Raw genomic sequence first — 20,990 nt, 5'->3', positions numbered from 1 at the left:
GTCTGAAGTTTTTGTGTGAATAATTTTTATCAGGAATTTCATTTTTAAATTAAAAAATTCATGGATACATATTTATCGTACATATTTATGGGGTACATGCTATACACCTACTCTGTGCCCACAGATTTTTAAAATAATTTTAAACCATTTAAAAACCAAACATGTAATGTGTAATGATCAAATCTTGGTAATAGGGATATCCATCAAACATTTACCTCAAACATTTATCATTTCCTTGTGTTGGGAATATTCTAAATCTAGTCTTCTAGTTATTTTGAAATATACAATACATTATTTTAACTATAGTCACCCTATTGTGCTACCAAACACTTGATCATACTTTTCCTTTCTAACTGTATGTTTGTACCCATCAACTAAACCCTCTTTATCCTTCACCTCTGGTGACGACCATTCTATTCACTGCTTCCATGAGATCCACTTTTTTAGCTCCCACATGTGAGTGAGAACATGTGATACTTGTCTTTCTGTGCCTGGTTTATTTCACTTAACATAATGTCCTCCAGATCTATTCATGTTTTTACAAATGGCAGGATTTCATTCTATTTTTGTGGTGGAATAATATTCCATTGTGTATATATACCACATTTTCTTTTTTCTTTTTTTGGGGGGGCGGGTCCGGAGTTTTGCTCTGTCACCCACGCTGGAGTGCAATGGCGCAGTCACGGCTCACTGCAAGCTCCGCCTCCCGGGTTCACGCCATTCTCCTGCCTCAGCCTCCTGAGTAGCTGGGACTACAGGCGCCCGCCGCCACGCCCGGCTACTTTTTCTGTATTTTTAGTAGAGACGCAGTTTCACCGTGTTAGACAGGTTGGTCTCTATCTCCTGACCTTGTGATCCGCCCGCCTCGGCCTCCCAAAGTGCTGGGATTACAGGTATAAGCCACTGCGCCGGGCCTGTAACACGTTTTCTTTATCCTGTCATCCACTGATGGGAACTTCGGTTGATTCCATTGCTTAGCCATCATGAATAGTGCACATTAAAAATAGGAGTTCAGATATCTCCTCAATAAGCTGATTTCCTTTCTTTTGGATATATTCCCAGCAGTGGAATTGATGGATCATATGGTAGTTCAATTTTTAGTTTTTTTTATTGATACATAATATTTGTACATATTTATGGGGTACATGTGACATTTTGTTTTATGCATAAACTGTGTAATGATCAAGTCAGGGTATTTGGACATCCATCATCTCGAGTATTTATCAATACTACGCATTGGGAACATTTCAAGGCCTTTCTTCTGAAACCCACATACTGTGTTTCATAGTGCTTGTACTAATTTGCATTCCCACCAACAGTGTATGAGTGTTCCTCTTTCTCTGCATCCCCACCAGCATTTGTTATTTTGTGTCTTTTTTACAAATAGCCATTTTAAATGGGGTGAGATGATGTTTCATTGTGGTTTTGATTTGCATTTCCCTGATGATTAGTGATGTTTAACATTTTTTTAATATAGTCGTTGGCCATTAGTGTGTTGGGAGAAATGTCTATTCAGATCTTTTGCCCGTTTTTTGCTTTTTTTTTTAAATTTATTTTAAGTTTAGGAGTACATGTGCAGGTTTGTTACGTAGGTAAACCTGTGTCTTGGGGGTTTGTTGTACAGATTATTTCATCACCCAGATATTAAGCCTACTACTCATTAGTTATTTTTCTTTTTTTAATTATACTATAAATTCTAGGGTACATGTGCACAACGTGGAGGTTTGTTACATATGTATACATGTGCCAGGTTGGTGTGCCGCACCCATTAACTCGTCGTTTACATTAGGTGTTCCTCCTAATGCTATCCCGCCCCCCTTCCCCTACCCCATGACCGGCCCCGGTGTGTGATGTTCCCCACCCTGTGTCCAAGTGTTCCCATTGTTCAATTCCCACCAATGAGTGAGAACATGCGGTGTTTGGTTTTCTGTCCTTACAATAGTTTGCTTAGAATGATGGTCTCCAGCTTCATCCATGTCCCTACAAAGGACGTGAACTCATTCTTTTTTATGGCTGCATAGTATTCCATGGTGTATATGTGCCACATTTTCTTTTTTTTTTTTTTAATTATTCTACTTTAAGTTCTAGGGTACATGTGCACAATGTGCAGGTTTGTTACATATGTATACATGTGCCATGTTGGTGTGCTGCACCCATTAACTCATCATTTATATTAGGCATATCTCCTAATGCTATCCCTCCCCCCTCCCCCCACCCCACGACAAGCCCCAGTGTGTGATGTTCCCCCTCCTGTGTCCAAGTGTTCTCATTGTTCAATTCCCACCTATGAGTGAGAACATGTGGTGTTTGCTTTTTTGTCCTCGCGATAGTTTGCTGAGAATGATGATTTCCAGCTTTATCCACGTCCCTACAAAGAACATGAACTCATCCTTTTTTATGGCTGCATAGTATTCCATGGTGTATATGTGCCACATTTTCTTAATCCAGTCTATCACTGATGGACATTTGGGTTGCTTCCAAGTCTTTGCTATTGTGAATAGTGCCGCAATAAACATATGTGTGCATGTGTCTTTATAGCAGCATGATTTATAATCCGTTGGGTATATACCCAGTAATGGGATGGCTGGGTCAAATGGTATTTCTAGTTCTGGATCCTTGAGGAATCGCCACACTGACTTCCACAATGGTTGAACTAGTTTACAGTCCCACGAACAGTGTAAAAGTATTCCTATTTCTCCACATCCTCTCCAGCACCTGTTGTTTCCTGACTTTTTAATGATTGCCATTCTAACTGGTGTGAGATGGTATCTCATTGTGGTTTTGATTTGCATTTCTCTGATGGCCAGTGGTGATGAGCATTTTTTCATGTGTTTTTTGGCTGCATAAATGTTTTCTTTTGAGAAGTGTCTGTTCATATCCTTCACCTACTTTTTGATGGGGTTGTTTTTTTCTTGTAAGTTTGTTTGAGTTCTTTGTAGATTCTGGATATTAGCCCTTTGTCAGATGAGTAGATTGCAAAAATTTTCTCCCATTCTGTAGGTTGCCTGTTCACTCTGATGGTAGTTTCTTTAGCTGTGCAGAAGCTCTTTAGTTTAATTAGATCCCATTTGTCAATTTTGGCTTTTGTTGCCATTGCTTTTGGTGTTTTAGACATGAAGTCCTTGCCCATGCCTATGTCCTGAATGATATTGCCTAGGTTTTCTTCTAGGGTTTTTATGGGTTTAGGTCTAACATTTAAGTCTTTAATCCATCTGGAATTAATTTTTGTATAAGGTGTAAGGAAGGGATCCAGTTTCAGCTTTCTACATATGGCTAGCCAGTTTTCCCAGCACCATTTACTAAATAGGGAATCCTTTCCCCATTGCTTGTTTTTGTCAAGTTTGTCAAAGATCAGATGGTTGTAGATGTGTGGTATTATTTCTGAGGGCTCTGCTCTGTTCCATTGGTCTGTATCTCTGTTTTGGTGCCAGTACCATGCTGTTTTGGTTACTGGAGGCTTATAGTATGGTTTGAAGTCAGGTAGCATGATGCCTCCGGCTTTGTTCTTTTGGCTTAGGGTTGTCTTGGCAATGCGGGCTCTTTTTTGGTTCCATATGAACTTTAAAGTAGTTTTCTCCAATTCTGTGAAGAAAGTCATTGGCAGCTTGATGGGGATGGCATTAAATCTATAAATTACCTTGGGCAGTATGGCCATTTTCACAGTATTGATTCTTCCTATCCATGAGCATGGAAAGTTCTTCCATTTGCTTGTGTCCTCTTTTATTTCGTTGAGCAGTGATTTGTAGTTCTCCTTGAAGAGGTCCTTCACATCCCTTGTAAGTTGGATTCCTAGGTATTTTATTCTCTTTGAAGTGATTGTGAATGGGAATTCACTCATGATTTGGCTCTCTGTTTGTCTGTTATTGGTGTATAGGAATCTTGTGATTTTTGCACATTGATTTTGTATCCTAAGACTTTGCTGAAGTTGCTTATCAGCTTAAGGAGATTTTGGGCTGAGACAATAGGGTTTTCTAAATATAGGATCATGTCATCTGCAAACAGGGACAATTTGACTTCCTCTTTTCCTAATTGAATACCCTTTATTTCCTTCTCCTGCCTGATTGCCATGGCCAGAACTTCCAACACTATGTTGAATAGGAGTGGTGAGAGAGGGCATCCCTGTCTTGTGCCAGTTTTCAAAGGGAATGCTTCTAGTTTTTTGCCCATTCAGTATGATATTGGCTGTGGGTTTGTCATAGATAGCTCTTATTATTTTGAGATACATGCCATCAATAGCTAATTTATTAAGAGTTTTTAGCATGAAGGGCTGTTGAATTTTGTCCAAGGCTTTTTCTGCATCTATTGAGATAATCATGTGGTTTTTGTCTTTGGTTCTGTTTATATGATGGATTACATTTATTGATTTGCGTATGTTGAACCACCCTTGCATCCCAGGGATGAAGCCAACTTGATCGTGGTGGATAAGCTTTTTGATGTGCTGTTGGGTTCAGTTTACCAGTATTTTATTGAGGATTTTTGCATTGATGTTCATCAGGGATATTGGTCTAAAATTCTCTTTCTTTGTTGTGTCTCTGCCAGGCTTTGGTAGCAGGATGATGCTGACCTCATAAAATGACTTAGGGAGGATTCTGTCTTTTTCTATGGATTGGAATAATTTCAGAAGGAATGGTACCAGCTCCCCTTTGTACCTCTGGTAGAATTCGGCTATGAATCCATCTGGTCCTGGACTTTTTTTTTGGTTGGTAGGGTATTAATTATTGCCTCAATTTCAGAGCCTGTTATTGGTCTATTCAGGAATTCAACTTCTTCCTGGTTTAGTCTTGGGAGGGTGTATGTGTCCAGGAATTTATCCATTTCTTCTAGATTTTCTAGTTTATTTGCATAGAGGTGTTTATAGTATTCTCTGATGGTAGTTTGTATTTCTGTGGGATCAGTGGTGATATCCCCTTTATCATTTTTTATCATGTCTATTTGATTCGTCTCTCTTTTCTTGTTTATTAGTCTTGTTAGCAGTCTACCAATTTTGTTGATCTTTTCAAAAAACCAGCTCCTGGATTCATTGATTTTTTTGAAGGGTTTTTCTTGTCTCTATCTCCTTCAGTTCTGCTCTGATCTTAGTTGTTTCTTGCTTTCTGCTAGCTTTTGAATGTGATTGCTCTTGCTTCTCTAGTTCTTTTAACTGTGATGTTAAGGTGTCGATTTTTAGATTTTCCTGCTTTCTCTTTTGGGCATTTAGTGCTATAAATTTCCCTCTACACACTGCTTTAAATGTGTCCCAGAGATTCTGGTATGTCGTGTCTTTGTTCTCATTGGTTTCAAATAACATCTTCATTTCTGCCTTCATTTCGTTATGTACCCAGTAGTCATTCAGGAGCAGGTTGTTCAGTTTCCACGTAGTTGTGCGGTTTCGAGTGAGTTTCTTAATTCTGAATTCTAATTTGATTGTACTGTGGTCTGAGAGACAGTTTGTTATAATTTCTGGTCTTTTACATTTGCTGAGGAGTGCTTTATTTCCACTATGTGGTCAGTTTTGGAATAAGTGCCATGTGGTGCTGAGAAGAACGTATATTCTGTAGATTTGGGGTGGAGAGTTCTGTAGATGTCTATTAGGTCTGCTTGGTGCAGAGGTGAGTTCAATTCCTGGATATCCTTGTTAACTTTCTGTCTTATTCATCTGTCTAATGTTGACAGTGGGGTGTTAAAGTCTCCCATTATTATTGTGTGGGGGTCTAAGTCTCTTTGTAGGTCTCTAAGGACTTGCTTTATGAATCTGGGTGCTCCTGTATTGGGTGCATACATATTTAGGATAGTTAGCTCTTCTTGTTGAATTGATCCCTTTACCATTATGTAATGGCCTTCTTTGTCTCTTTTGATCTTTGTTGGTTTAAAGTCTGTTTTATCAGAGACTAGGATTGCAACCCCTGCTTTTTTTTTGCTTTCCATTTGCTTGGTAGATCTTCCTCCATCCCTTTATTTTGAGCCTATGTCTGTCTCTGCAAGTGAGATGGGTTTCCTGAGTACAGCACACTGATAGGTCTTGACTCTATCCAATTTGCCAGTCTGTGTCTTTTAATTGGGGCATTTAGCCCATTTACATTTAAGGTTAATATTGTTATGTGTGAATTTGATCCTGTCATTATGATGTTAGCTGGTTATTTTGCTCGTTAATTGATGCAGTTTCTTCCTAGCATCGAAGGTCTTTACAATTTGGCATGTTTTTGCAGTGGCTGGTACCGGTTGTTCCTTTCCATGTTTAGTGCTTCCTTCAGGAGCTCTTGTAAGGCAGGCCTGGTGGTGACAAAATCTCTCAGCATTTGCTTGTCTGTAAAGTATTTTATTTCTCCTTCACTTATGAAGCTTAGTTTGGCTGGATATCAAATTCTGGGTTGAAAATTCTTTTCTTTAAGAATGTTGAATATTGGCCCCCACTCTCTTCTGGCTTGTAGGGTTTCTGCTGAGAGATCTGCTGTTAGTCTGATGGGTTTCCCTTTGTGGGTAACCCGACCATTCTCTCTGGCTGCCCTTAACATTTTTTCCTTCATTTCAAACTTGGTGAATCTGACAATTATGTGTCTTGGGGTTGCTCTTCTCGAGGAGTATCTTTGTGGCGTTCTCTGTAGTTCCTGAATTTGAATGTTGGCCTGCCTTGCTAGGTTGGGGAAGTTCTCCTGGATAATATCCTGAAGAGTGTTTTCCAACTTGGTTCCATTCTCCCTGTCACTTTCAGGTACACCAGTCAAACGTAGATTTGGTCCTTTCACATAGTCCCATATTTCTTGGAGGCTTTGTTCGTTTCTTTTTACTCTTTTTTCTCTCAACTTCTCTTCTCCCTTCATTTCATTCATTTGATCTTCAATCACTGATACCCTTTCTTCCACTTGATCACTTCGGCTACCGAAGCTTGTGCATGCGTCACGTAGTTTTTGTGCCATGGCTTTCAGCTCCATCAGATCATTTAAAGTCTTCTCTGTGCTGTTTATTCTAGTTAGCCATTCGTCTAATCTTTTTTCAAGGTTTTTAGCTTCTTTGTGATGGGTTTGAACATCCTCCTTTAGCTCGGAGAAGTTTGGTATTACCGATCTTTTGAAGCCTACTTCTGTCAACTTGTCAAAGTCATTCTCCATCCAGCTTTTTTCCATTGCTGGCGAGGAGCTGTGATCCTTTGGAGGAGAAGAGGCGGTCTGATTTTTAGAATTTTCAGCTTTTCTGCTCTGGTTTCTCCCCATCTTTGTGGTTTTATCTACCTTTAGTCTTTGATGATGGTGACCTACAGATGGGGTTTTGATGTGGATGTCTTTTTGTTGGTGTTGATGCTATTCCTATCTGTTTGTTAGTTTTCCTTCTAACAGGACCTTCAGCTGCAGGTCTGTTGGAGTTTGCTGGAGGTCCACTCCAGACCCTGTTTCCCTGGGTATCACCAGCAGAGGCTGCAGAACAGCAAATATTGCAGAACAGCAAATATTGCTGCCCGATCCTTCCTCTGGAAGCTTGGTCTCAGAGGAGCACCCGGGTGTATGAGGTATCAGTCAGCCCCTACTGGGAGGTATCTCCCAGTTAGGCTACTCGGGGTTCAGGGACCCACTTGAGGAGGCAGTCTGTCCATTCTCAGATCTCAAACTCCATGCTGGGAGAACTACTGCTCTCTTCAAAGCTGTCAGACAGGGACATTTAAGTCTGCAGAAGTTTCTGCTGCCTTTTGTTCAGCTATGCCCTGCCCCCAGAGGTGGAGTCTACAGAGGCAGGCCAGCCTCCTTGAGCTGTGGTGGGCTCCACCCAGTTCGAGCTTCCCAGCTGCTTTGTTTACCTAGTCAAGCCTCAGCAATGGCAGACGCCCCTCCCCCAGCCTCAGTGCTGCCTCACAGTTTGATCTCGGGCTGCTGTGCTAGCAGTGAGCAAGGTTCCATGGGCATGGGACCCAACGAGCCAGACACGGGATATAATCTCCTGGTGTGCCATTTGCTAAGACTGTTGGAAAAGCACAGTATTAGGGTGGGAGTGTCCCGAGTTTCCAGGTACCATCTGTCATGGCTTCCCTTGGCTAGGACAGGCTAGTTATTTTTCTTGATCCTTTCCTTCCTCCCATCCTCCACTCTCCAATAGGCCCCATTGTTTCTTGTTCCCCTCTATGTGTTCATGTGTTCTCATCATTTAGCTCCCACTTATAAGTGAGAACATGCAGTATTTGGTTTTCTGTTCCTGTGTTAGTCTGCTAAGGATAATGGCCTCCAGCTCCATTCATGTCCCTGCAAAGGACATCATCTCATTCTCTTTATGCCTGCATAGTATTCCATGGTGTATATGCACCACATTTTCTTTATCCAGTCTATTACTGATGGGCATTAAGTTGATTACACGTCTTTGCTATTGTGAATAGTGCTGCAATAAACGTATATGTGCATGTGTCCTTATAACAGAATGATTTATAATTGGATTTTTTGCTATTGCTTGAGTTCCTATGTAGTCTGGTTATTAATCCCTTGTCAGCTTATTCAGCTTTTTGCAAATGTTTTCTCACATTCTGTAGGTTGTCTCTTCACTTTGTTGATTGTTTACTTTGTTATGGAGAAGATTTTTAGTTTAATGTGATCCAATTTGTCAACTTTTCTTCAGTTGCCTGTGCTTTAGATATAGTACAATTCAGATTTTCTATTTCTTCTCTTGTCAATTTAGTAATTTGAATTTTTCAAAAAAAAATTTAATAGGATTTTTCATTTTATCAAAAATGTAAACTCAGATGAAAAAAATTTGTACATAATACAGGTTAAACATCCCTACTCCAAAAATCTGAAATCCAAAATGCTCCAAAATTTGAATCTTTTTGAGCACCATCATGATGCCGCGAGTGGAAAATTTTACACGTAACCTCATGTATAAAACATTGTTTTGTGCAAAAAAAAAGAAATATTGTATAAAACTGCCTTCAAGGTATGTGTATAAGGTGTGCATAAAACATAAATGAATTTTATGTTTAGACTTGTGTCTCGCTCCTAAAATATCTCATTATGTATATGCAAATATTCCAAAATCTGAAAAATTCCAAAACGCCAAATACTTGTGGTCCCAAGCATTTCATATAAGGGGTACTCACCTGTATTACCTTAGTATCCCCTTAATGTCCTTATTATTTTCAGTGATGTCCTTTTTTATTTGTGATATTAACAATTTGTTTTTCCTCTTTTTTCTTGATCATCCTCCTAGAATGTTATGATTTTGTTATTTACTGAAATAATCAAATTTTGCCTTTGTTAATTTTTCTATTATTTGCCTGTGTTTTATTTCATAGATTTTTTTCTTATCTTTCTCATTTTATTCCTTCCCTCTATTTATTACGGCCTTAATTTCTTGCTTAACTCTTTTTTGTAGCGATGGAGTCTCCCTGTGTTGGCCAGGCTGGTCTTGAGCTCCTGGGCTCAAGCAAGCCTTCCATTTCAGCCTCCAGCAATCCTCCCACCTTGGCCTCCCACAGTGGTGGGATTACAGGTGTGAGTCACTGAACCTAGACTTGACTTTAGCTTCTTGAAGAGGAAATTTTGATCTTTGCTTTTAAACCTTTCTCATTTCAAATACAAATATTTAAAACTGTACATTTTCCAGTAAACACAGTTTTTGATTGGGTCTCACATAATTTGGTATAATGTATTTTAATTTTTATTCAGTTTTAAATATGTGCTAGTTTCCCTTTGGATTTCTTTTTTGATCCATAGTATATGTAGATGTGTGTTGTTTAATTTCCTAATGTGTGGGGATTTTTTCAGATATTATTGGTGTATAATTTATTTCTGTTTTGATCAAAGAACATGCAGTGAAGGATTCTGGTCTTCTCAAATAAAGACTCCTTTTATGGCCTGGCATATGGTCTATTTTGGTGACTATTTCAGACACTTGAAAAGAATATGTATTCTGCAGTTTGGGGGTATAGTCTTCTATATATATCAGTTACGTCAAGTTAATTGACAGTTTTGTTCAAAGCTCCTGTATTCCTACTGATTTAGGGGGTCTACTTGTTCTGTTAATTTGTGAAAAAGGAATATAAAATTCTCCACATGTAATTGTGAATTTGTCTCTTTTTCTCTTTATTCTGCAGTTCTAACTTCAAGCATTTTAAAGCTCTGTTACTTAGGATTGTGTGTCCTGAGATTTCAGTCTGAAGCGACCCTCTTTATTTCTGCTAACACTGCTTGTTTTGATGTTTGCTCTTCTTGTATTGATATAGCCACATAAGATTTTTGATGTTTACTTTGTGTATGTATGACGTATCTCTTCCCATCCTTTTACTTTTAACCTATGTTTGTATATAAACTGCATCTCTTTAGAGTGCCTATAGTTGGGTCTTGCTTTTTTACACAGTCTGTCATCCTCTACCTTTTTCTTGGAGTGTTGAATTATTTTACATTTAATGTAAATATTGGTAAGATTTGGTTTAAGCCTACCATCTTATTTTGTAATTCTCCTGTTTTTTGTTTCTCTGTTCCTTTGTTTCTGACTTCTTTTAGATTAATCAAATATGTTTTGTCATTCCATCTTAATTCCTGTAAAATACCTCTTTGCATTTTTTTTAATGCTTGTTTTAGAGCTGGGTTTCTCACTCTCAGCACTAGTGACATTTCTGGCTGGATAATTATTTGTTGTGGGGGCTGTCTTGTGCATTGCAGAATATTTAACAACATCCCTGGCTTCTACTTACTATATGCCAGTAGTATTTCCCTCCAATTTTGATAACGAAATACGTATCTCCAGAAATTGTCAAAAGTCCCATTGGAAGGAAAATCACCCTTTGATTATTATGTGCACAGGTGTAGGTATCTTTTTATCTTGTTTGGATTTCACTTAACTGATCACAATATACTCAAATTAATAGTTTAAGTCTTGATGTAAAATATAAGAACTTTATAATGCAAAATTTCATCTCCCCTATCCTTTGTGATGTTATGTATTTTACATTTATATAAATATAATAAAAACCACAATACATGTTTGTTATTTTGCCTTCAATAGTCTATTGTTTTTTTAAGAGATTCAGAGTAAGAAAGACATGAACTTTTTTTCTTCAGCTTTACTGAGGTGTAATTGCCAACACTTGTTTACTATTTTTGGTTAAGTCATCTTGTAAACCTGAGTTTCCATCCAGTGTCATTTTACTCCAGCTTAAGTAACTCCCTTTAGCATTTCTTTTAGTGTAAAACTGCTGGGGACAAATTCTCCCAACTTTCTCTTAGCTGAAAATGTCTGGTTTTTAATTCTCTTTTTTGAAGGATATTTTCCCTGGATATAGAATTCTGTTTTGTTCTATATTTTTCTTTCATTACTTTAAAGATTCCATTGCATTGAATTATGGCCTCCATTGTTTCTGATAAGAAGTCAGCAGTTTTCAGTTTGATTATTATGTGCACAGGTATAGGTATCTTTGTTTTTATCCTGTTTGGTTTTCACTGAGATCCTTAAATCAGAAAAGTAATTTTTTTCAACAAATTTGGGAAAATTTTAGCCATCATTTCTTGAAATTATTTTCTCTGCTCTATTATTTCTTCTGTCTCCAATTCTAAGCATGTTAAATTACTTGATATTGTTTCACATGTCACTGAAGCTCAGTGGAGGTTTTTTTCCTCTTTCTTTCAAGCAGGGAATTTCTATTGATCTGGCTTCAACAATCCTTTCTTCTGCACTCTCTATTTTGCTGTCAATCCCATTCATTGATTTTTTTTTCGTGTCTGATCTTATACTTTTGAATTATAAAATATCTGTTTGGTTCATTCCTCTGCTGATAATGTTCCTCCTTTATAATGTTCATTCCTCTGCTGATATTCCCCATCTGTCTACTCATTATGGCTATCTTTCCTGTGACTTGTTGAACATGTTTATAACAGCTGCTTTCAATTCCTTGTCTGATAATTCCTACAGCTGTATCCTCTCATGGTATGTCTCTATTGACTCCCACTTTCCCTGATTATGGAACATAGTTTTTTCCTTTTTTCTGCCTTTTTATATGCTGGATAGAGTAACTAATAAGTTGTATACAGTCTAGATTATGTATTGAATTTTGTTCTGGAAACGCTTTAATTATTGGTGAAAATGTTAGGTCCTGTTGACTTTAGTTTTATCCCGTTAGGATGGCTCTTTTAAACTTTCGGTCCCTTATTCTAGGACATGGTCCTTATTTCTAAGGTGTTTGCATTATGAGGTCTGATCTGAATGCCTGAGATGCTCAGTGGGATCTCTTCTCTCTGGCTAGGCCAGAATACCAACATCTTCCAGCAGTTCATGACCTCTGGTGTTTTTCCTTTATAAGCAACTCCACAATTTCTGATAAGCCTAGCAAAGTCAAGCCCTCCCTGTGTGGAGCCCAGCTCTTAGCCAAGGACCATGCAAACTCCTACTGCCACCCTTCTTCTCAGCTCTATGTTCTATCATCTCACAAATTCCAGTATCTTCAGCAGCCCAGAACTCCAATTTCTGCTTCTGCTTGTGCTCCATCTTCCAGTGTGAGGCAAGATAGTATTCACAGGCAAAAAGGTGGATAACTGTGGGCTTCATTTTGTGAATTTTTCTTTTTGCAAGGATCACAATACTGCACTGTCTGCTGTTCATTGCCTAAAAATAGTTGCTGCATCTATTTTTCCAATGTTTATTTGTTGTTGATATGAAAGTAAGTCAAGGTCCAGTTACTTTGTAATGGGCAAAAGTAGATGTTTTATAATTTTTCCTGTTTAATTAAAATTTAAAACATATCATATTTTCCTTACATTAGCAACTGTACTAGAAATATTATACTTGAGAAAAGGAAAGGATGATAAGGTTATGTTGGCAAGACTAGCTTGATAGATAAAACTAATTCTGAACCTGAAGATTCTAGCTCCAAACTTGTGGCTAATTGGAATTTAATAGCCAAGATATAGCATTATCTGAGAAGGATCTCCTTGTCTATCATATACCTCCAATATATTCTTACCTATCATTATTTATGCCTTAAAACTGCCAATAATTCTTTGAGGCTCTCTGAATGAGTGCAAACACCAAATAGTTGTATCCAGCCTGCCCTATGGAATGGCCTCATCAGCTGGCTGCTCTTTGCTGCAATGAAGTCTTCTTTCTTCCTGGTCCTGCCCTCTAGTTCTCCCCTTTCTCTGAACTTTTGCATGGGATATCAGTGTATGAAGCAAGCATCTTTCTTTTTGGCATCTGCCATGTTATATTTGAAGGCCCACCTTGTCCAGAAGTTTTTTTTTTTCTGAACAATTCTATCCATTTCTTGAGAAGTCTGTTTATGTCCTCTCCCCTTAGCCTCAGCTGCTGAAAAATATGAGACCAAAATAATAAAGGTATTTATTACATCCAATCCCCCTCCTAGATATACCGGGACACTGATTCTGTAAGGGTGTCCTCTTATACACTTTTAACAAGTCCCACATATCTCCTCCATTGCTGTTTCTTATAGGACATCTTACATCAAGGTGCACTCCATGCCATTGACCCTGAAAAATATTGCCAAAGTATTTTTTATTGCCATGTTCTTTTTTAAAGACTCTCCAAGTTTGAGTCATGCTTGCATTTTTGCAGCCTCTTCTTTTGAGGAAATTAAAGAGCACATAGTTCAATGCTGAGGAAGCTTTCAGCAATGGTCCTGTTCAGGAAGAAAGCTGAGTTGACCATAAGCAGCAAATGGCTTGGCCTTGTGAGTAGAGTATGATCTTCAGACATCCCAATAATTTCTCTGTAGGAACAACAACATGGTTATTATTACTTCCTGGGACATTTCTTGATCTAATTATGCTGGGTGTGAGTAGGTGGCTAACAAAATCCCCTTGTGACTTTAAGACTTAGAAAACTTCATGCATATTATACCTCCATATTATGCCTCAAGAACTCCATTATTCCCCAAGGTAAAAATATAAACTGGTCTTTAAAATGATTCTAGGTTACATGTTTATATCTGTGTTTCTGTGGTTTTGTATATGTATTTGGAAAATCACATTCCCTCTACTAGGTTTCAATCTCCTTGAGGGCACAGATTGGATTTATTCTTTAGCTAACTGGTACTTGTCCTCTGTCAGACCACTAGGCCCCTGATGTAAAGTTATACACTCAAGGCAATGCATCTTGCCCAGCTCTGGACCACAGGATTTCCCAACATTTATCATAAACCATTAGAAAAGCAACACATCATTCGAATTGGATTTCTAGACCAAAAATGGTTTTCAAAATGAAAACATGGTCTACAGAACTGTATTCTTCACTGCCATTTAATCACTCACCATTATAAAAGGGAATCTAAAGTTCTCTCAAAAATATAGATCCTAGCAGCAAAAAATGTATTTCTAGTGATTATCTGACAGTGGAGTAGAAATTGGTATTCCAGCACTAGGGTAGGATTTCTCTATTCCCAGCCAGATTTGAATTCCAGGGTTGTCTCTTATTAGCTAGGTGTCCATAGGAAGGATAAAAATATATGAAACCCCCCTGTTTACCCATCCTTAAAATGGAGACAAGAATTCTTAATCATCAGGTTTGTTTTGAAGACTAAATAATATGATGTTCCTCAAATATAATCTTCAATCAGGTTATGAGCCTCTAATAGAGTGCATCAATTGCCATCACCTGATTCAGCTAGTTGACATTAGAATCTGTAAACTAGAGCCATTATATTGGGGGAAAAGTGGAGAGGATGGTATGATTTTGAGATTATGTCTACAAGACTGGTTTAGTAGATAAAGCTAGCTCTGAACATAAAGATTCTAGGAATTGGACATAACTTTGATTTAAAAATCATTCATGGGTTCTAGTTTTTAAATTAGGAAAGAGGTTAATAGAATCATTGAATGGATTTAAAAGGTAATTGTGGAAAACTGCACTTCTCCAAGGTTTGTAAAGCTAAATTTTTTTTAAAAGCTGATTTCAAGGTTTGGAGCTCACAGTTGCCTTCCTTATCAGTTAGTGTTGTTAGCAAGATAATGAAATGAATCCAGAAATCATGAGGAGTTATCCTTGCAGTGGCATTGTGTGAAGTAATTCACATTTCTGTGCTGAAACCAACAGCAAAATACCAGACAGAGAAGACAAACCTCTGAAGCCTTGATAAAGAAAATAGTTATTTTTAAATGTGTTTATGATTACACATTTTATTTTCCCATTCAAGTATAGTTGCATTAATGCAATTAGTTCCAATGCTCAAAATATGAAAAATTAACATTTAGAAGCTTCACTATAAAATTGGATTATTTTGGATGAACTAAAACAATAAAAGTTATTTTAACCTCTGCATGCATTAGCATTTGAGAGCTGGAAGAAATATATAAAATTTAACAAATTCTAAAGCAGTAATATAAATCCCATTTCTTGAGTTCTTAACTTCAGTGTTTTTCAATTTTAGAATTTCCAATTGATTCTCACAGCTTCCAGATTTCTACTGAGATTCCTCCTCTTGTCATATAATTTATTAAACATATTAATTAAAGTTATTTTAAAGTATATGATTAATAACTCAATATCTGGATCTCCAGAAGATCTGTTACTAACTCCTGTTTTTTTCTTTTTCCTTTTAAATAAATTGTTGTCCTTTTTCATGTTTGGTTTCAGCTTTATTAACTGAATATTAGACATTGTGTTTGGAAGATGTTGGAAGTTGAGTCTTTGAATGGCGTTATCTTCCTCCAGAGTGATCTACTTTTGCTTCTGGCAAGAAGTTAGGGTAGGGGAACATTGTTTTACTTTTGTCTAGGATTGAGCTGATTTGAAACTTAGCTTCAATCATTATGAGAGCTGGTCTATTATGAGTTCACTCTTTTACCTAAGGTGTAGTCCTTCAAGCGTTCTAAATGACACATGCACTCATATGTTCATTGTAGCACTATTCACATTAGCAAAGACATGGAATCAACTTAGGTGTCCTTCAGTGGTGGACTGGATAAATAAAATGTGGTATATATACACCACGTAATACTACGCAGCCACAAAAAGGAATGAGATCATGTCTTTTGCAGCAACATGGATGCAGCTGGAGACCATTTTCCTAAGTGAATTAATGTAGGAACAGAAAATCCAATATCACGTTCTCACTTATAAGTGGGAGCTAAACATTGGGTACTCATAGACATAAAGATGGCAATAATAGACACTGCGAACTATTACAAGGTGGAGGGAGGGAGGAGGGCAAGTGTTGAAAAACTAACTGTTGGGTACTATGCTCACTATCTGGGTAATGGGAACAATCATACCCAAACCTCAGCATCATACAACATAACAAACCTGTACATGTACCCCCGAATCTAAAATAAAAGTTAAGGTTATTTTTAAACAGGGTTCCAACTAAAACTCATGTGTATTTATAAGGGGGCTCCTCCTCCTTAGGGGGCCCTGAACTTTAGCTCTTGTCCCCTCAATCCATTAGATTTCTAAATCCTCTGTGCAGTTTCTCAACCTCTCAACTTCTGCCAAATCAATAAATGCCTCAGGGGCTCTTGATAAGTCCCTTAACCCTTCCAAGCCACAGTTTCTTTATCCATAGAATGAGGCCAATACTACAGACCTTACTGTGTTATTGGGACTCTTTAATAAAATAACTTTTGTAAAGCAAATGATGTAATGCTTGGCACTTAATAGCTCCTCTATACTTGTCATTTTTTTCATCTTTTGTGGATCTAACCCTTCTTCTCAAAATGTTCAAGACAAAACTGCAATGACTGCCATATGGTAGTTGTTCTAGACAGGATTTGAAGGGAAGGAAAGCATTATTCCAACTGCCTTTTTACAGCATCTGAAGCACAAGTACCTTATGCCTATCTTGTATGGAATTCAGCATCACAGTTCATCTCTTTCTTCAAAATAAGCCATAAAAAGGCACAAGTTATTTAGAGGTAAAGTACCTAATCCATAATGCAATATTTATGAGCTAATTTGAATTTCATATGAGAAAGAATTCTAGCATTTTGCTTACCCTTGGAAAATAAAAATGTGTGGCATGTGCATAAGTATTATCAGGGGGCAAAGGACACACATGGGCTGGAAGACACTTGTAATCAGTTCTAATCTTCCCACATGCACAGCAAAATGTATAAAATGCAAACACTGGACACTACTTGACAGAACCATGGGTTACATCACAGAGAATACCTCTTTTATTTTCTTGTTTCCTTCAATAGATAAGCCTTTTTCTCCCATAAGAAGCTGGGGACTTCTTTGCAGCAGGTGTCTGAAAATAAATTACATAACACAAAAGTACTTTCCTCCTTAACCCCAGTAAAACTGTCAATTTCATCCTGCATTATAGCACCAATGGCCCTGCCACAATTTTACCATTATCGTGGAGTGAGATTCAAAGTCAATGCTGGGCCCCGAGAAACCCTTTTTTTATATAAAAAAGTTTTATTTATTATTTATATACAAAAAACTGCATTCATTTAAAGCGTATATTTCCATACATTTTATTACATATATACACACACACACACACACACACACACACACACACATATATATATGGGAAGCCACCGCAATAATGAAGATATAGAATATTTCCACCTCCCCACCCAAAGATTCCTTACGGTACCCCTTTGCAGTCCATTTCTCCTTCCATCCCCAGTTCCAGGCACTCATTGATCTGCTTTCTATCACTATAGATCAATTTGCATTTCTATATTAGTTTGCTTTCTAGAATTTTATATATATGTAATTATACTGTATAATTCTTATTCTGTCTAGCTTATTTCACTCCCCATAATGTATCTGAGTTTCATCACATTGTTGTATGTATCAGTAGTTCATTCCTTTTCATTGCTAAGTTGTACTCCATTATGTAGGTATGCTACAGTTTATCTGTTTACCTATTGATGGACATTTGCATTGTTTCCAGGTTTTCTCTTCTTATAATTAAAGCTGCCATGAACATTTGCATACAAGTCATCTTGTGGATATGTGTTTCCATTTCTCTTAGGTAAATATATAGAAGTAGAATAGCTGGGTTGTATAGGTATATGCTTAACTTTACAAGAAACTGACAAATCATTTTTCAAAGTGCTTGTACTGTTTTACATTTTCACCAACAATGTATGAGAGTTCCAATTATGTGGATACTTCGTAACATCCATTTTATTTGCTTGAAGACAGCAACTCACAGCAAACTAGTCCATAGTAAAGTTTGACATTGGGCTTTTCAGTTTTTTACTGTGAATCTGCTTCTGCATCTGAAAAATAAGAATAAGAATAAGAAAGAAACCTACCTCACTGTGTTGTTTTGGTGTTCAAATGACATATGGATATAAAGATCTCAGCAGATGGTAAATGCCCAATAAATGTTGTGTATCATTATTATCTATATATTATTAAGGTTATTGCCAGAGACTTGCTAAGAGTTTTATTTTGTCATCTTATTTAATACTCCCAATGACTCTGAAATGTGGGTATTCAATATATATATTTTGTGGATGAGCAAACTGACTAGGAGAGGTGAAATGATTTGCTCAAAAATCACACAGCAGGGGCAAGAGCAAGCTGGCCAATTAGAAGGCTCTACTGATTGTCTCTTCTGCAGGAGCCCCAAATTTAAGAACTACACACAAAAAAAGTTCCTTTATAAGAACCAAAAACCAGGTGGTCACTCATAGTACTTGGTTTTAACGTCATATCCCTGAAAAGAGCACTAGAGAGGGTAGGAAAGACAGTCTTGAATCTCCAACACCACCCTTTCCCCATCCTCCAGCAGCAGCCCCATGGCACAGAGAGAGAATCAGTGCACTTGGGAGAGGGACAGCACAGTGATTATGAGACTTTGCAATGAACTCAGTGCTGCCCTGCCACAGCAGAAAGTAAAACCAGGCTGAACTCAGCTGACACCCACCCACAGAGGGAGTACTTATTTATTTTTCATTTTTATTTTTTTGATTTTATTTTATTATTATTATACTTTAACTTTTAGGGTACATGTGCACAATGTGCAGGTTTGTTACATATGTATACGTGTGCCATGTTGGTGTGCTGCACCCATTAACTCTTCATTTAGCATTAGGTATATCTCCTAAAGCTATCCCTCCCCCTTCCCCGCACCCCACAACAGTCCCCGGAGTGTGATGTTCCCCTTCCTGTGTCCATGTGTTCTCATTGTTCAATTCCCACCTATGAGTGAGAACATGCAGTGTTTGGTTTTTTGTCCTTGTGATAGTTTGCTGAGAATGATGGTTTCCAGTTTCATCCATGTCCCTACAAAGGACATGAACTCTTCATTTTTTACGGCTGCATAGTATTCCATGGTGTATATGTGCCACATTTTCCTAATCCAGTCTATCGTTGTTGGACATTTGGCTTGGTTCCAAGTCTTTGCTATTGTGAATAGTGCTGCAATAAACATATGTGTGCACATGTCTTTATAGCAGCATAATTTATAATCCTTTGGGTATATACCCAGTAATGGGATGGCTGGGTCAAATGGTATTTCTAGTTCTAGATCCTTGAGGAATCACCACACTGACTTCCACAATGGTTGAACTAGTTTACAGTCCCACCAACAGTGTAAAAGTGTTCCTATTTCTCCACATCCTCTCCAGCACCTGTTGTTTCCTGACTTTTTAATGATTGCCATTCTAACTGGTGTGAGATGATATCTCATTGTGGTTTTGATTTGCATTACTCTGATGGCCAGTGATAATGAGCATTTTTTCATGTGTTTTTTGGCTGCATAAATGTCTTCTTTTGAGAAGTGTCTGTTCATATCCTTCGCCCACTTTTTGATGGGGTTGTTTGTTTTTTTCTTGTAAATTTGTTTGAGTTCATTGTAGATTCTGGATATTAGCCCTTTGTCAGATGAGTAGGTTGTGAAAATTTTCTCCCATTTTATAGGTTGCCTGTTCACTCTGATGGTATTTCTTTTGCTGTGCAAAAGCTCTTTAGTTTAATTAGATCGCATTTGTCAATTTTGGCTTTTGTTGCCATTGCTTTTGGTGTTTTAGACATGAAGTCCTTGCCCATGCCTATGTCCTGAATGGTATTGCCTAGGTTTTCTTCTAGGGTTTTTATGGTTTTAGGTCTAACATTTAAGTCTCTAATCTATCTTGAATTAATTTTTGTATAAGGTGTAAGGAAGGGATCCAGTTTCAGCTTTCTACATATGGCTAGCCAGTTTTCCCAGCACCATTTATTAAATAGGGAATCCTTTCCCCATTGCTTGTTTTTGTCAGGTTTGTCGAAGATCAGATAGTTGTAGATATGCGGCATTATTTCTGAGGGCTCTGTTCTGTTCCATTGGTCTATATCACTGTTTTGGTACCAGTACCATGCTGTTTTGGTTACCGTAGCCTTGTAGTATAGTTTGAAGTCAGGTAGCATGATGCCTCCGGCTTTGTTCTTTTGGCTTAGGATTGATTTGGCAATGTGGGGTCTTTTTTGGTTCCATATGAACTTTAAAGTAGTTTTTTCCAATTCTGTGAAGAAAGTCATTGGTAGCTTGATGGGGATGGCATTGAATCTGTAAATTACCTTGGGCAGTATGGCCATTTTCACGATATTGATTCTTCCTACCCATGAGCATGGAATGTTCTTCCATTTGTTTGTGTCCTCTTTTATTTCATTGAGCAGTGGTTTGTAGTTCTCCTTGAAGAGGTCCTTCACATCCCTTGTAAGTTGGATTGCTAGGTATTTTATTCTCTTTGAAGCAATTGTGAATGGGAGTTCACTCATGATTTGGCTCTCTGTTTGTCTGTTATTGGTGTATAAGAATGCTTGTGATTTCTGTACATTGATTTTGTATCCTGAGACTTTGGTGAAGTTGCTTATCAGCTTAAGGAGATTTTGGGCTGAGACAATGGGGTTTTCTAGATATACAATCATGTCGTCTGCAAACAGGGACAATTTGACTTCCTCTTTTCCTAATTGAATACCCTTTATTTCCTTCTCCTGCCTGATTGCCCTGGCCAGAACTTCCAACACTATGTTGAATAGGAGCGATGAGAGAGGGCATCCCTGTCTTGTGCCAGTTTTCAAAGGGCATGCTTCCAGTTTTTGCCCATTCAGTATGATATTGGCTGTGGGTTTGTCATAGATAGCTCTTA

This window comes from Pan paniscus, chromosome X (genome assembly GCF_029289425.2).
Source record: "Pan paniscus chromosome X, NHGRI_mPanPan1-v2.0_pri, whole genome shotgun sequence".
In the NCBI taxonomy this organism is placed as follows: Eukaryota; Metazoa; Chordata; class Mammalia; order Primates; family Hominidae; genus Pan; species Pan paniscus.
The sequence above is the reverse complement of the archived record's forward strand: the minus strand, read 5'-3'. Positions refer to the sequence as shown.